At 43.3% G+C, this 14,169-nt stretch overlaps 17 non-coding genes across 17 annotated transcripts; all 17 read right to left on the reverse strand.

Annotated features, from left to right (window-relative positions):
* Positions 1 to 115: 115 nt before the first annotated feature.
* On the reverse strand, positions 116 to 282 carry LOC134590960 (U1 spliceosomal RNA). The gene has a single exon (XR_010087809.1). It is a non-coding gene; the product is annotated as a U1 spliceosomal RNA (small nuclear RNA).
* Positions 283 to 761: 479 nt separating this feature from the next.
* On the reverse strand, positions 762 to 902 carry LOC134592157 (U4 spliceosomal RNA). The gene has a single exon (XR_010088823.1). It is a non-coding gene; the product is annotated as a U4 spliceosomal RNA (small nuclear RNA).
* An 899-nt stretch (positions 903 to 1,801) lies between these two features.
* LOC134590261 (U1 spliceosomal RNA) lies at positions 1,802 to 1,968 on the reverse strand. Its single transcript, XR_010087211.1, has one exon. It is a non-coding gene; the product is annotated as a U1 spliceosomal RNA (small nuclear RNA).
* A 478-nt stretch (positions 1,969 to 2,446) lies between these two features.
* LOC134593200 (U4 spliceosomal RNA) lies at positions 2,447 to 2,587 on the reverse strand. The gene has a single exon (XR_010089716.1). It is a non-coding gene; the product is annotated as a U4 spliceosomal RNA (small nuclear RNA).
* An 899-nt stretch (positions 2,588 to 3,486) lies between these two features.
* Positions 3,487 to 3,653, reverse strand: LOC134589741 (U1 spliceosomal RNA). The gene has a single exon (XR_010086770.1). It is a non-coding gene; the product is annotated as a U1 spliceosomal RNA (small nuclear RNA).
* Positions 3,654 to 4,124: 471 nt separating this feature from the next.
* LOC134593743 (U4 spliceosomal RNA) lies at positions 4,125 to 4,265 on the reverse strand. The gene has a single exon (XR_010090178.1). It is a non-coding gene; the product is annotated as a U4 spliceosomal RNA (small nuclear RNA).
* An 888-nt stretch (positions 4,266 to 5,153) lies between these two features.
* LOC134591027 (U1 spliceosomal RNA) lies at positions 5,154 to 5,320 on the reverse strand. Its single transcript, XR_010087866.1, has one exon. It is a non-coding gene; the product is annotated as a U1 spliceosomal RNA (small nuclear RNA).
* Positions 5,321 to 5,798: 478 nt separating this feature from the next.
* LOC134592679 (U4 spliceosomal RNA) lies at positions 5,799 to 5,939 on the reverse strand. The gene has a single exon (XR_010089271.1). It is a non-coding gene; the product is annotated as a U4 spliceosomal RNA (small nuclear RNA).
* A 900-nt stretch (positions 5,940 to 6,839) lies between these two features.
* Positions 6,840 to 7,006, reverse strand: LOC134590884 (U1 spliceosomal RNA). The gene has a single exon (XR_010087742.1). It is a non-coding gene; the product is annotated as a U1 spliceosomal RNA (small nuclear RNA).
* Positions 7,007 to 7,484: 478 nt separating this feature from the next.
* Positions 7,485 to 7,625, reverse strand: LOC134592680 (U4 spliceosomal RNA). The gene has a single exon (XR_010089272.1). It is a non-coding gene; the product is annotated as a U4 spliceosomal RNA (small nuclear RNA).
* Positions 7,626 to 8,525: 900 nt separating this feature from the next.
* Positions 8,526 to 8,692, reverse strand: LOC134591464 (U1 spliceosomal RNA). The gene has a single exon (XR_010088240.1). It is a non-coding gene; the product is annotated as a U1 spliceosomal RNA (small nuclear RNA).
* Positions 8,693 to 9,167: 475 nt separating this feature from the next.
* On the reverse strand, positions 9,168 to 9,308 carry LOC134592158 (U4 spliceosomal RNA). Its single transcript, XR_010088824.1, has one exon. It is a non-coding gene; the product is annotated as a U4 spliceosomal RNA (small nuclear RNA).
* An 899-nt stretch (positions 9,309 to 10,207) lies between these two features.
* LOC134589742 (U1 spliceosomal RNA) lies at positions 10,208 to 10,374 on the reverse strand. Its single transcript, XR_010086771.1, has one exon. It is a non-coding gene; the product is annotated as a U1 spliceosomal RNA (small nuclear RNA).
* A 472-nt stretch (positions 10,375 to 10,846) lies between these two features.
* Positions 10,847 to 10,987, reverse strand: LOC134592159 (U4 spliceosomal RNA). Its single transcript, XR_010088825.1, has one exon. It is a non-coding gene; the product is annotated as a U4 spliceosomal RNA (small nuclear RNA).
* Positions 10,988 to 11,875: 888 nt separating this feature from the next.
* LOC134591029 (U1 spliceosomal RNA) lies at positions 11,876 to 12,042 on the reverse strand. The gene has a single exon (XR_010087867.1). It is a non-coding gene; the product is annotated as a U1 spliceosomal RNA (small nuclear RNA).
* A 478-nt stretch (positions 12,043 to 12,520) lies between these two features.
* Positions 12,521 to 12,661, reverse strand: LOC134592681 (U4 spliceosomal RNA). Its single transcript, XR_010089273.1, has one exon. It is a non-coding gene; the product is annotated as a U4 spliceosomal RNA (small nuclear RNA).
* A 900-nt stretch (positions 12,662 to 13,561) lies between these two features.
* Positions 13,562 to 13,728, reverse strand: LOC134590885 (U1 spliceosomal RNA). The gene has a single exon (XR_010087743.1). It is a non-coding gene; the product is annotated as a U1 spliceosomal RNA (small nuclear RNA).
* Positions 13,729 to 14,169: the final 441 nt, after the last annotated feature.

Consider the following 14,169-nt stretch of genomic DNA (forward strand, 5'->3'; position numbering starts at 1 on the left):
ATTGTCGCTGCCTGCTTGATGTGGAAAGTAAGAGCCAAAGAAGACGGGTGCCGTGGCTGAAATTATCCTTCGTCAGAATTGGTGAAGTTCTCTATTTTTGTCAAACAAGCAAACACAGGGGAAAGCGCGAACGCAGTCCCCCACTACCATAAATTATGCAGTCGAGTTTCCCACATTTGAGGAAATCGCAGAGGTCAACTGGTACGGAGTGCAATGAACCAGCCTCACTCTGGGAGAGCCACCTTAGGGATCATTGCTATTGCTCCCCTGCCAGGTAAGTATGACATGACGGGTACATTCAAAGGCACGCCCGCTGGGAAGCCTTTCCTTTAGGCTGTGGTGAAATAATAAAGCAAGTTTAAAAAAAAAAAAAAAAGAAGAGCAAATAAATAATCCAAATGATAGAAGGCTACAAAAGATTACCAAACCTCGTGGCTGATCGTTGTTTTCCTTAGCTACCAGTAATTTTAGTGCCTTCAGGTGGTTAGGTGTGAATAATTGAGCTGGATTCAGGGTGCGAAGGAGCAATTTGCATAAAGGCAAATGCTAGGCCAATGAGCCGAAGGATGGGAATTCGTAGCATGTAGTGAGAATAGTGTGCTGCCGGAAACAAGTGAATTCAGTGGGAGAGAAAGGTAAAAGGGAAATGCTAAGAAGCCAGCGGAAGGAATGGTGCAACAGAGCTCAGGAAGAAACGGGAGTCACGTAAGACACGCCCTAGACATGGGGCGCCATAAACTTTTATTAAACCAATCTTTCAGTCTCCTTAGAGCCTGTCAAAAATTGCCAATGCTGACTGTATTTCAAGTCATCATGGCGGGGTATTGGGTAAAGTTTTCAATTAGCAATAATCACGCCTCGGATTGACCTCATGGGCTACGATACTGCCACTGCGCAAAGCTAGCTGTTCAAGTGGGCCAGCTTTTAAGAGCTACCACGTAAGGACACTTTAAGACAGCGGTGAGAAAAAGTTCATGACCATAAGCCATTGCAAAGGATTGTGGGAGGCAATATTCTAATTAGGCCCGCTTCCTCCTACAGGGAAGCTTAAACCCCAACAAATTCCTCGGTCTTCTTATATGGCATCTTGGAATGGTTCCAAACCTATAACAGAGAGTGAGGGCAACCATATCTTGCAGCAAACCTTGTACAATTTTTTTTCTCTCTTTGGAAACGGTTTTGCCAAGATTCTTCTACAGCAGCCATTAGGCAGAGTACACAATCCGCTGGTCTACGTTCGTCCCCAAAGTCACACATTTCATGACTCCATCGATAGGAATGACCCTTGCCTAGCACCTGTCTTCTCTTCATCCACACTCAACAGGGCTGAAAGAACATTTGTGGTGGCTTTTTCAAAATTCCATGGTGTTCATTAGTAAGTGCTAGCGACCACCCAGCTATTCCTAAGGTTTGGTCTGATTGTCTCAAGCGGCAATTCACTGCCTTGATCCAGAAAATCTTTTTTTCCCAGAAATTCAATCAAACGTTACGTTCTGTTGGAAGACGTAATATAGGTCTCCAATTCTTTATTTCTTCCATTGCATTGAAGCATACAATAAATCAAAAGAAGTCAGGATAAAAAAATGATGAAAAAAAAGCTGAAAAGTTAAAATAAAAAGTGAAATTCTGGCTTAAAACTGGTCTCCAGAAAACATAGATAATAAAAATGATCAAGCCTAGGAAATGATTGTCGCTGCCTGCTTGATGCGGAAAGTAAGAGCCAAAGAAGACGGGTACCGTGGCTGAAATTATCCTTCGTCAGAATTGGTGAAGTTCTCTATTTTTGTCAAACAAGCAAACACAGGGGAAAGCGCGAACGCAGTCCCCCACTACCATAAATTATGCAGTCGAGTTTCCCACATTTGAGGAAATCGCAGAGGTCAACTGGTACGGAGTGCAATGAACCAGCCTCACTCTGGGAGAGCCATCTTAGGGATCATGGCTATTGCTCCCCTGCCAGGTAAGTATGACATGACGGGTACATTCAAAGGCACGCCCGCTGGGAAGCCTTTCCTTTAGGCTGTGGTGAAATAATAAAGCAAGTTAAAAAAAAAAAAAAAAGAAGAGCAAATAAACAATCCAAATGATAGAAGGCTACAAAAGATTACCAAACCTCGTGGCTGATCGTTGTTTTCCTTAGCTACCAGTAATTTTAGTGCCTTCAGGTGGTTAGGTGTGAATAATTGAGCTGGATTCAGGGTGCGAAGGAGCAATTTGCATAAAGGCAAATGCTAGGCCAATGAGCCGAAGGATGGGAATTCGTAGCATGTAGTGAGAATAGTGTGCTGCCGGAAACAAGTGAATTCAGTGGGAGAGAAAGGTAAAAGGGAAATGCTAAGAAGCCAGCGGAAGGAATGGTGCAACAGAGCTCAGGAAGAAACGGGAGTCACGTAAGACACGCCCTAGACATGGGGCGCCATAAACTTTTATTAAACCAATCTTTCAGTCTCCTTAGAGCCTGTCAAAAATTGCCAATGCTGACTGTATTTCAAGTCATCATGGCGGGGTATTGGGTAAAGTTTTCAATTAGCAATAATCACACCTCGGATTGACCTCATGGGCTACGATACTGCCACTGCGCAAAGCTAGCTGTTCAAGTGGGCCAGCTTTTAAGAGCTACCACGTAAGGACACTTTAAGACAGCGGTGAGAAAAAGTTCATGACCATAAGCCATTGCAAAGGATTGTGGGAGGCAATATTCTAATTAGGCCCGCTTCCTCCTACAGGGAAGCTTAAACCCCAACAAATTCCTCGGTCTTCTTATATGGCATCTTGGAATGGTTCCAAACCTATAACAGAGAGTGAGGGCAACCATATCTTGCAGCAAACCTTGTACAATTTTTTTTCTCTCTTTGGAAACGGTTTTGCCAAGATTCTTCTACAGCAGCCATTAGGCAGAGTACACAATCCGCTGGTCTACGTTCGTCCCCAAAGTCACACATTTCATGACTCCATCGATAGGAATGACCCTTGCCTAGCACCTGTCTTCTCTTCATCCACACTCAACAGGGCTGAAAGAACATTTGTGGTGGCTTTTTCAAAATTCCATGGTGTTCATTAGTAAGTGCTAGCGACCACCCAGCTATTCCTAAGGTTTGGTCTGATTGTCTCAAGCGGCAATTCACTGCCTTGATCCAGAAAATCTTTTTTTCCTAGAAATTCAATCAAACGTTACGTTCTGTTGGAAGACGTAATATAGGTCTCCAATTCTTTATTTCTTCCATTGCATTGAAGCATACAATAAATTAAAAGAAGTCAGGATAAAAAAATGATGAAAAAAAAGCTGAAAAGTTAAAATAAAAAGTGAAATTCTGGCTTAAAACTGGTCTCCAGAAAACATAGATAATAAAAATGATCAAGCCTAGGAAATGATTGTCGCTGCCTGCTTGATGCGGAAAGTAAGAGCCAAAGAAGACGGGTACCGTGGCTGAAATTATCCTTCGTCAGAATTGGTGAAGTTCTCTATTTTTGTCAAACAAGCAAACACAGGGGAAAGCGCGAACGCAGTCCCCCACTACCATAAATTATGCAGTCGAGTTTCCCACATTTGAGGAAATCGCAGAGGTCAACTGGTACGGAGTGCAATGAACCAGCCTCACTCTGGGAGAGCCACCTTAGGGATCATGGCTATTGCTCCCCTGCCAGGTAAGTATGACATGACGGGTACATTCAAAGGCACGCCCGCTGGGAAGCCTTTCCTTTAGGCTGTGGTGAAATAATAAAGCAAGTTAAAAAAAAAAAAAAGCAAATAAATAATCCAAATGATAGAAGGCTACAAAAGATTACCAAACCTCGTGGCTGATCGTTGTTTTCCTTAGCTACCAGTAATTTTAGTGCCTTCAGGTGGTTAGGTGTGAATAATTGAGCTGGATTCAGGGTGCGAAGGAGCAATTTGCATAAAGGCAAATGCTAGGCCAATGAGCCGAAGGATGGGAATTCGTAGCATGTAGTGAGAATAGTGTGCTGCCGGAAACAAGTGAATTCAGTGGGAGAGAAAGGTAAAAGGGAAATGCTAAGAAGCCAGCGGAAGGAATGGTGCAACAGAGCTCAGGAAGAGACGGGAGTCACGTAAGACACGCCCTAGACATGGGGCGCCATAAACTTTTATTAAACCAATCTTTCAGTCTCCTTAGAGCCTGTCAAAAATTGCCAATGCTGACTGTATTTCAAGTCATCATGGCGGGGTATTGGGTAAAGTTTTCAATTAGCAATAATCACGCTTCGGATTGACCTCATGGGCTACGATACTGCCACTGCGCAAAGCTAGCTGTTCAAGTGGGCCAGCTTTTAAGAGCTACCACGTAAGGACACTTTAAGACAGCGGTGAGAAAAAGTTCATGACCATAAGCCATTGCAAAGGATTATGGGAGGCAATATTCTAATTAGGCCCGCTTCCTCCTACAGGGAAGCTTAAACCCCAACAAATTCCTCGGTCTTCTTATATGGCATCTTGGAATGGTTCCAAACCTATAACAGAGAGTGAGGGCAACCATATCTTGCAGCAAACCTTGTACAATTTTTTTTCTCTCTTTGGAAACAGTTTTGCCAAGATTCTACTACAGCAGCCATTAGGCAGAGTACACAATCCGCTGGTCTACGTTCGTCCCCAAAGTCACACATTTCATGACTCCATCGATAGGAATGACCCTTGCCTAGCACCTGTCTTCTCTTCATCCACACTCAACAGGGCTGAAAGAACATTTGTGGTGGCTTTTTCAAAATTCCATGGTGTTCATTAGTAAGCGCTAGCGACCACCCAGCTATTCCTAAGGTTTGGTCTGATTGTCTCAAGCGGCAATTCACTGCCTTGATCCAGAAAATCTTTTTTTCCCAGAAATTCAATCAAACGTTACGTTCTGTTGGAAGACGTAATATAGGTCTCCAATTCTTTATTTCTTCCATTGCATTGAAGCATACAATAAATCAAAAGAAGTCAGGATAAAAAAAAGCTGAAAAGTGAAAAATAAAAAGTGAAATTCTGGCTTAAAACTGGTCTCCAGAAAACATAGATAATAAAAATGATCAAGCCTAGGAAATGATTGTCGCTGCCTGCTTGATGTGGAAAGTAAGAGCCAAAGAAGACGGGTGCCGTGGCTGAAATTATCCTTCGTCAGAATTGGTGAAGTTCTCTATTTTTGTCAAACAAGCAAACACAGGGGAAAGCGCGAACGCAGTCCCCCACTACCATAAATTATGCAGTCGAGTTTCCCACATTTGAGGAAATCGCAGAGATCAACTGGTACGGAGTGCAATGAACCAGCCTCACTCTGGGAGAGTCACCTTAGGGATCATGGCTATTGCTCCCCTGCCAGGTAAGTATGACATGACGGGTACATTCAAAGGCACGCCCGCTGGGAAGCCTTTCCTTTAGGCTGTGGTGAAATAATAAAGCAAGTTAAAAAAAAAAAAAAAAGAAGAGCAAATAAACAATCCAAATGATAGAAGGCTACAAAAGATTACCAAACCTCGTGGCTGATCGTTGTTTTCCTTAGCTACCAGTAATTTTAGTGCCTTCAGGTGGTTAGGTGTGAATAATTGAGCTGGATTCAGGGTGCGAAGGAGCAATTTGCATAAAGGCAAATGCTAGGCCAATGAGCCGAAGGATGGGAATTCGTAGCATGTAGTGAGAATAGTGTGCTGCCGGAAACAAGTGGATTCAGTGGGAGAGAAAGGTAAAAGGGAAATGCAAGGAAGCCAGCGGAAGGAATGGTGCAACAGAGCTCAGGAAGAAACGGGAGTCACGTAAGACACGCCCTAGACATGGGGCGCCATAAACTTTTTTTAAACCAATCTTTCAGTCTCCTTAGAGCCTGTCAAAAATTGCCAATGCTGACTGTATTTCAAGTCATCATGGCGGGGTATTGGGTAAAGTTTTCAATTAGCAATAATCACGCCTCGGATTGACCTCATGGGCTACGATACTGCCACTGCGCAAAGTTAACTGTTCAAGTGGGCCAGCTTTTAAGAGCTACCACGTAAGGACACTTTAAGACAGCGGTGAGAAAAAGTTCATGACCATAAGCCATTGCAAAGGATTGTGGGAGGCAATATTCTAATTAGGCCCGCTTCCTCCTACAGGGAAGCTTAAACCCCAACAAATTCCTCGGTCTTCTTATATGGCATCTTGGAATGGTTCCAAACCTATAACAGAGAGTGAGGGCAACCATATCTTGCAGCAAACCTTGTACAATTTTTTTTCTCTCTTTGGAAACGGTTTTGCCAAGATTCTACTACAGCAGCCATTAGGCAGAGTACACAATCCGCTGGTCTACGTTCGTCCCCAAAGTCACACATTTCATGACTCCATCGATAGGAATGACCCTTGCCTAGCACCTGTCTTCTCTTCATCCACACTCAACAGGGCTGAAAGAACATTTGTGGTGGCTTTTTCAAAATTCCATGGTGTTCATTAGTAAGTGCTAGCGACCACCCAGCTATTCCTAAGGTTTGGTCTGATTGTCTCAAGCGGCAATTCACTGCCTTGATCCAGAAAATCTTTTTTTCCCAGAAATTCAATCAAACGTTACGTTCTGTTGGAAGACGTAATATAGGTCTCCAATTCTTTATTTCTTCCATTGCATTGAAGCATACAATAAATCAAAAGAAGTCAGGATAAAAAAATGATGGAAAAAAAAGCTGAAAAGTTAAAATAAAAAGTGAAATTCTGGCTTAAAACTGGTCTCCAGAAAACATAGATAATAAAAATGATCAAGCCTAGGAAATGATTGTCGCTGCCTGCTTGATGCGGAAAGTAAGAGCCAAAGAAGACGGGTGCCGTGGCTGAAATTATCCTTCGTCAGAATTGGTGAAGTTCTCTATTTTTGTCAAACAAGCAAACACAGGGGAAAGCGCGAACGCAGTCCCCCACTACCATAAATTATGCAGTCGAGTTTCCCACATTTGAGGAAATCGCAGAGGTCAACTGGTACGGAGTGCAATGAACCAGCCTCACTCTGGGAGAGCCAGCTTAGGGATCATGGCTATTGCTCCCCTGCCAGGTAAGTATGACATGACGGGTACATTCAAAGGCACGCCCGCTGGGAAGCCTTTCCTTTAGGCTGTGGTGAAATAATAAAGCAAGTTAAAAAAAAAAAAAAAAGAAGAGCAAATAAACAATCCAAATGATAGAAGGCTACAAAAGATTACCAAACCTCGTGGCTGATCGTTGTTTTCCTTAGCTACCAGTAATTTTAGTGCCTTCAGGTGGTTAGGTGTGAATAATTGAGCTGGATTCAGGGTGCGAAGGAGCAATTTGCATAAAGGCAAATGCTAGGCCAATGAGCCGAAGGATGGGAATTCGTAGCATGTAGTGAGAATAGTGTGCTGCCGGAAACAAGTGGATTCAGTGGGAGAGAAAGGTAAAAGGGAAATGCAAGGAAGCCAGCGGAAGGAATGGTGCAACAGAGCTCAGGAAGAAACGGGAGTCACGTAAGACACGCCCTAGACATGGGGCGCCATAAACTTTTTTTAAACCAATCTTTCAGTCTCCTTAGAGCCTGTCAAAAATTGCCAATGCTGACTGTATTTCAAGTCATCATGGCGGGGTATTGGGTAAAGTTTTCAATTAGCAATAATCACGCCTCGGATTGACCTCATGGGCTACGATACTGCCACTGCGCAAAGTTAACTGTTCAAGTGGGCCAGCTTTTAAGAGCTACCACGTAAGGACACTTTAAGACAGCGGTGAGAAAAAGTTCATGACCATAAGCCATTGCAAAGGATTGTGGGAGGCAATATTCTAATTAGGCCCGCTTCCTCCTACAGGGAAGCTTAAACCCCAACAAATTCCTCGGTCTTCTTATATGGCATCTTGGAATGGTTCCAAACCTATAACAGAGAGTGAGGGCAACCATATCTTGCAGCAAACCTTGTACAATTTTTTTTCTCTCTTTGGAAACGGTTTTGCCAAGATTCTACTACAGCAGCCATTAGGCAGAGTACACAATCCGCTGGTCTACGTTCGTCCCCAAAGTCACACATTTCATGACTCCATCGATAGGAATGACCCTTGCCTAGCACCTGTCTTCTCTTCATCCACACTCAACAGGGCTGAAAGAACATTTGTGGTGGCTTTTTCAAAATTCCATGGTGTTCATTAGTAAGTGCTAGCGACCACCCAGCTATTCCTAAGGTTTGGTCTGATTGTCTCAAGCGGCAATTCACTGCCTTGATCCAGAAAATCTTTTTTTCCCAGAAATTCAATCAAACGTTACGTTCTGTTGGAAGACGTAATATAGGTCTCCAATTCTTTATTTCTTCCATTGCATTGAAGCATACAATAAATCAAAAGAAGTCAGGATAAAAAAATGATGGAAAAAAAAGCTGAAAAGTTAAAATAAAAAGTGAAATTCTGGCTTAAAACTGGTCTCCAGAAAACATAGATAATAAAAATGATCAAGCCTAGGAAATGATTGTCGCTGCCTGCTTGATGCGGAAAGTAAGAGCCAAAGAAGACGGGTGCCGTGGCTGAAATTATCCTTCGTCAGAATTGGTGAAGTTCTCTATTTTTGTCAAACAAGCAAACACAGGGGAAAGCGCGAACGCAGCCCCCCACTACCATAAATTATGCAGTCGAGTTTCCCACATATGAAGAAATCGCAGAGGTCAACTGGTACGGAGTGCAATGAACCAGCCTCACTCTGGGAGAGCCAGCTTAGGGATCATGGCTATTGCTCCCCTGCCAGGTAAGTATGACATGACGGGTACATTCAAAGGCACGCCCGCTGGGAAGCCTTTCCTTTAGGCTGTGGTGAAATAATAAAGCAAGTTAAAAAAAAAAAAAAAAGAAGAGCAAATAAACAATCCAAATGATAGAAGGCTACAAAAGATTACCAAACCTCGTGGCTGATCGTTTTCCTTAGCTACCAGTAATTTTAGTGCCTTCAGGTGGTTAGGTGTGAATAATTGAGCTGGATTCAGGGTGCGAAGGAGCAATTTGCATAAAGGCAAATGCTAGGCCAATGAGCCGAAGGATGGGAATTCGTAGCATGTAGTGAGAATAGTGTGCTGCCGGAAACAAGTGAATTCAGTGGGAGAGAAAGGTAAAAGGGAAATGCTAAGAAGCCAGCGGAAGGAATGGTGCAACAGAGCTCAGGAAGAAACGGGAGTCACGTAAGACACGCCCTAGACATGGGGCGCCATAAACTTTTATTAAACCAATCTTTCAGTCTCCTTAGAGCCTGTCAAAAATTGCCAATGCTGACTGTATTTCAAGTCATCATGGCGGGGTATTGGGTAAAGTTTTCAATTAGCAATAATCACGCCTCGGATTGACCTCATGGGCTACGATACTGCCACTGCGCAAAGCTAGCTGTTCAAGTGGGCCAGCTTTTAAGAGCTACCACGTAAGGACACTTTAAGACAGCGGTGAGAAAAAGTTCATGACCATAAGCCATTGCAAAGGATTGTGGGAGGCAATATTCTAATTAGGCCCGCTTCCTCCTACAGGGAAGCTTAAACCCCAACAAATTCCTCGGTCTTCTTATATGGCATCTTGGAATGGTTCCAAACCTATAACAGAGAGTGAGGGCAACCATATCTTGCAGCAAACCTTGTACAATTTTTTTTCTCTCTTTGGAAACGGTTTTGCCAAGATTCTTCTACAGCAGCCATTAGGCAGAGTACACAATCCGCTGGTCTACGTTCGTCCCCAAAGTCACACATTTCATGACTCCATCGATAGGAATGACCCTTGCCTAGCACCTGTCTTCTCTTCATCCACACTCAACAGGGCTGAAAGAACATTTGTGGTGGCTTTTTCAGAATTCCATGGTGTTCATTAGTAAGTGCTAGCGACCACCCAGCTATTCCTAAGGTTTGGTCTGATTGTCTCAAGCGGCAATTCACTGCCTTGATCCAGAAAATCTTTTTTTCCCAGAAATTCAATCAAACGTTACGTTCTGTTGGAAGACGTAATATAGGTCTCCAATTCTTTATTTCTTCCATTGCATTGAAGCATACAATAAATCAAAAGAAGTCAGGATAAACAAATGATGAAAAAAAAGCTGAAAAGTTAAAATAAAAAGTGAAATTCTGGCTTAAAACTGGTCTCCAGAAAACATAGATAATAAAAATGATCAAGCCTAGGAAATGATTGTCGCTGCCTGCTTGATGCGGAAAGTAAGAGCCAAAGAAGACGGGTACCGTGGCTGAAATTATCCTTCGTCAGAATTGGTGAAGTTCCCTATTTTTGTCAAACAAGCAAACACAGGGGAAAGCGCGAACGCAGTCCCCCACTACCATAAATTATGCAGTCGAGTTTCCCACATTTGAGGAAATCGCAGAGGTCAACTGGTACGGAGTGCAATGAACCAGCCTCACTCTGGGAGAGCCACCTTAGGGATCATGGCTATTGCTCCCCTGCCAGGTAAGTATGACATGACGGGTACATTCAAAGGCACGCCCGCTGGGAAGCCTTTCCTTTAGGCTGTGGTGAAATAATAAAGCAAGTTAAAAAAAAAAAAAAAGCAAATAAATAATCCAAATGATAGAAGGCTACAAAAGATTACCAAACCTCGTGGCTGATCGTTGTTTTCCTTAGCTACCAGTAATTTTAGTGCCTTCAGGTGGTTAGGTGTGAATAATTGAGCTGGATTCAGGGTGCGAAGGAGCAATTTGCATAAAGGCAAATGCTAGGCCAATGAGCCGAAGGATGGGAATTCGTAGCATGTAGTGAGAATAGTGTGCTGCCGGAAACAAGTGAATTCAGTGGGAGAGAAAGGTAAAAGGGAAATGCTAAGAAGCCAGCGGAAGGAATGGTGCAACAGAGCTCAGGAAGAAACGGGAGTCACGTAAGACACGCCCTAGACATGGGGCGCCATAAACTTTTATTAAACCAATCTTTCAGTCTCCTTAGAGCCTGTCAAAAATTGCCAATGCTGACTGTATTTCAAGTCATCATGGCGGGGTATTGGGTAAAGTTTTCAATTAGCAATAATCACGCCTCGGATTGACCTCATGGGCTACGATACTGCCACTGCGCAAAGCTAGCTGTTCAAGTGGGCCAGCTTTTAAGAGCTACCACGTAAGGACACTTTAAGACAGCGGTGAGAAAAAGTTCATGACCATAAGCCATTGCAAAGGATTATGGGAGGCAATATTCTAATTAGGCCCGCTTCCTCCTACAGGGAAGCTTAAACCCCAACAAATTCCTCGGTCTTCTTATATGGCATCTTGGAATGGTTCCAAACCTATAACAGAGAGTGAGGGCAACCATATCTTGCAGCAAACCTTGTACAATTTTTTTTCTCTCTTTGGAAACAGTTTTGCCAAGATTCTACTACAGCAGCCATTAGGCAGAGTACACAATCCGCTGGTCTACGTTCGTCCCCAAAGTCACACATTTCATGACTCCATCGATAGGAATGACCCTTGCCTAGCACCTGTCTTCTCTTCATCCACACTCAACAGGGCTGAAAGAACATTTGTGGTGGCTTTTTCAAAATTCCATGGTGTTCATTAGTAAGTGCTAGCGACCACCCAGCTATTCCTAAGGTTTGGTCTGATTGTCTCAAGCGGCAATTCACTGCCTTGATCCAGAAAATCTTTTTTTCCCAGAAATTCAATCAAACGTTACGTTCTGTTGGAAGACGTAATATAGGTCTCCAATTCTTTATTTCTTCCATTGCATTGAAGCATACAATAAATCAAAAGAAGTCAGGATAAAAAAAAGCTGAAAAGTGAAAAATAAAAAGTGAAATTCTGGCTTAAAACTGGTCTCCAGAAAACATAGATAATAAAAATGATCAAGCCTAGGAAATGATTGTCGCTGCCTGCTTGATGTGGAAAGTAAGAGCCAAAGAAGACGGGTGCCGTGGCTGAAATTATCCTTCGTCAGAATTGGTGAAGTTCTCTATTTTTGTCAAACAAGCAAACACAGGGGAAAGCGCGAACGCAGTCCCCCACTACCATAAATTATGCAGTCGAGTTTCCCACATTTGAGGAAATCGCAGAGATCAACTGGTACGGAGTGCAATGAACCAGCCTCACTCTGGGAGAGTCACCTTAGGGATCATGGCTATTGCTCCCCTGCCAGGTAAGTATGACATGACGGGTACATTCAAAGGCACGCCCGCTGGGAAGCCTTTCCTTTAGGCTGTGGTGAAATAATAAAGCAAGTTAAAAAAAAAAAAAAAAGAAGAGCAAATAAACAATCCAAATGATAGAAGGCTACAAAAGATTACCAAACCTCGTGGCTGATCGTTGTTTTCCTTAGCTACCAGTAATTTTAGTGCCTTCAGGTGGTTAGGTGTGAATAATTGAGCTGGATTCAGGGTGCGAAGGAGCAATTTGCATAAAGGCAAATGCTAGGCCAATGAGCCGAAGGATGGGAATTCGTAGCATGTAGTGAGAATAGTGTGCTGCCGGAAACAAGTGGATTCAGTGGGAGAGAAAGGTAAAAGGGAAATGCAAGGAAGCCAGCGGAAGGAATGGTGCAACAGAGCTCAGGAAGAAACGGGAGTCACGTAAGACACGCCCTAGACATGGGGCGCCATAAACTTTTTTTAAACCAATCTTTCAGTCTCCTTAGAGCCTGTCAAAAATTGCCAATGCTGACTGTATTTCAAGTCATCATGGCGGGGTATTGGGTAAAGTTTTCAATTAGCAATAATCACGCCTCGGATTGACCTCATGGGCTACGATACTGCCACTGCGCAAAGTTAACTGTTCAAGTGGGCCAGCTTTTAAGAGCTACCACGTAAGGACACTTTAAGACAGCGGTGAGAAAAAGTTCATGACCATAAGCCATTGCAAAGGATTGTGGGAGGCAATATTCTAATTAGGCCCGCTTCCTCCTACAGGGAAGCTTAAACCCCAACAAATTCCTCGGTCTTCTTATATGGCATCTTGGAATGGTTCCAAACCTATAACAGAGAGTGAGGGCAACCATATCTTGCAGCAAACCTTGTACAATTTTTTTTCTCTCTTTGGAAACGGTTTTGCCAAGATTCTACTACAGCAGCCATTAGGCAGAGTACACAATCCGCTGGTCTACGTTCGTCCCCAAAGTCACACATTTCATGACTCCATCGATAGGAATGACCCTTGCCTAGCACCTGTCTTCTCTTCATCCACACTCAACAGGGCTGAAAGAACATTTGTGGTGGCTTTTTCAAAATTCCATGGTGTTCATTAGTAAGTGCTAGCGACCACCCAGCTATTCCTAAGGTTTGGTCTGATTGTCTCAAGCGGCAATTCACTGCCTTGATCCAGAAAATCTTTTTTTCCCAGAAATTCAATCAAACGTTACGTTCTGTTGGAAGACGTAATATAGGTCTCCAATTCTTTATTTCTTCCATTGCATTGAAGCATACAATAAATCAAAAGAAGTCAGGATAAAAAAATGATGGAAAAAAAAGCTGAAAAGTTAAAATAAAAAGTGAAATTCTGGCTTAAAACTGGTCTCCAGAAAACATAGATAATAAAAATGATCAAGCCTAGGAAATGATTGTCGCTGCCTGCTTGATGCGGAAAGTAAGAGCCAAAGAAGACGGGTGCCGTGGCTGAAATTATCCTTCGTCAGAATTGGTGAAGTTCTCTATTTTTGTCAAACAAGCAAACACAGGGGAAAGCGCGAACGCAGTCCCCCACTACCATAAATTATGCAGTCGAGTTTCCCACATTTGAGGAAATCGCAGAGGTCAACTGGTACGGAGTGCAATGAACCAGCCTCACTCTGGGAGAGCCAGCTTAGGGATCATGGCTATTGCTCCCCTGCCAGGTAAGTATGACATGACGGGTACATTCAAAGGCACGCCCGCTGGGAAGCCTTTCCTTTAGGCTGTGGTGAAATAATAAAGCAAGTTAAAAAAAAAAAAAAAAGAAGAGCAAATAAACAATCCAAATGATAGAAGGCTACAAAAGATTACCAAACCTCGTGGCTGATCGTTGTTTTCCTTAGCTACCAGTAATTTTAGTGCCTTCAGGTGGTTAGGTGTGAATAATTGAGCTGGATTCAGGGTGCGAAGGAGCAATTTGCATAAAGGCAAATGCTAGGCCAATGAGCCGAAGGATGGGAATTCGTAGCATGTAGTGAGAATAGTGTGCTGCCGGAAACAAGTGGATTCAGTGGGAGAGAAAGGTAAAAGGGAAATGCAAGGAAGCCAGCGGAAGGAATGGTGCAACAGAGCTCAGGAAGAAACGGGAGTCACGTAAGACACGCCCTAGACA

The sequence above is a fragment of the Pelobates fuscus genome, chromosome 2 (assembly GCF_036172605.1).
Source record: "Pelobates fuscus isolate aPelFus1 chromosome 2, aPelFus1.pri, whole genome shotgun sequence".
Lineage (NCBI taxonomy): Eukaryota > Metazoa > Chordata > Amphibia > Anura > Pelobatidae > Pelobates > Pelobates fuscus.